General features: G+C 43.1%; 1 protein-coding gene across 1 annotated transcript in view; it reads left to right on the top strand.

The window, feature by feature from the left end:
* cbx6b (chromobox homolog 6b) overlaps positions 1-898 on the top strand; it is a 19065-nt gene extending 18167 nt beyond the window's left edge. The window contains exon 5 of the mRNA XM_076297755.1: positions 1-898. This exon is cut by the window's left edge and continues 5040 nt beyond it. The gene's annotated coding sequence lies outside the window, so the exon portion shown is untranslated.
* Positions 899-1111: the final 213 nt, after the last annotated feature.

A 1111-nucleotide genomic window follows, 5' to 3' on the forward strand; every position in this document is an offset into this window, starting at 1 on the left:
CAAAATAATTTCTGATTTGAACTTATTAATTGATAATTGTGTTTTTCTTTGCCTGTTTCCTGATTTTGTAATTGTATAATACTGAATTGAGATTTCTTGAGATATTATTTTTTGTTGAGATTATGCAAGTGTGTTTGTCATGCTTTAATTGTACATTGGACTTGAGATTGACAGTGTGTGTTGTTTAGGATGCACGTTGGAGTTGAGATTGACAGGTGTGTTGTTTAGGATGCACGTTGGAGTTGAGATTGACAGGTGTGTTGTTTAGGATGTGTCCAGGTGATGGGTACAGCGAGGTGAGCTCGTGTGTGGGGACCCAGGTGGACACCACATGATGATGTGTACCAGGCCAGTGTGAACTGGTTTTGCTCCTGTCAGTGCGGTTACATGCAAACAAACAATCGGAGTGTTCCAGTCTGATTACACTCTTTCCCCCGATTAAAACATGTCATGTCAATTGTGTCATTGGATTGAACTCTATTTTTTATGAAGTCCAAATAAATAATATGGAGTATTCGATTTCAATCTGTCATGTAACCAATACTCTTTTAGTTGATGTTTAGTTGAATGAAGATGTGTCATCACTAGTTGGCTGAGCATGTAAAGTGGAATATTCTTGTCTGTATTTTGATAGTAATCAGATTGGTGTTTTGATCAGATGAATCAGATTGTTCTGCGCATGTGACCGTACTGAGTGTCCTCAGCAGTATTAATATTATATTTATATTAATATAATATTGTATATAATATTAATATTAAACACCTCTTCGGTCGCCATGGAGACACGCTCAGGCCAAACCCAGCCCTTCAGTAGCGTCCAAGCTCACTGGGGAGTTCTTGGACCGTTGGACCTTGGACCACCTCAGATAACTGACTGTGACTTCCTCACCCCCCCCCCCCCCCCATGCCAGCGTGATTGGCATTGCCCCGTGGTTCTGTGTGTGTGTCCGTGTGTGTGCCCGGCTGCGTCCTGGTAAGATGAGATGGCGTGTGCGAGGGCTCTGCGTGACTCTCCATCTCTTAAGAGCGTTTGCTCCCCGACACGTTAGAGAGAAGAAGAGAGATGATCTGGCCTCCGCCGTCTCTTAAGAGCGTTTGCTCCCCGACACGT

This window comes from Alosa pseudoharengus, unplaced genomic scaffold (assembly GCF_046254945.1).
Source record: "Alosa pseudoharengus isolate Yale_2024_CS ecotype anadromous, Long Island Sound unplaced genomic scaffold, YU_APseudo_1.1 YU_APseudo_1.1_scf_21, whole genome shotgun sequence".
NCBI classification, from domain to species: Eukaryota; Metazoa; Chordata; class Actinopteri; order Clupeiformes; family Clupeidae; genus Alosa; species Alosa pseudoharengus.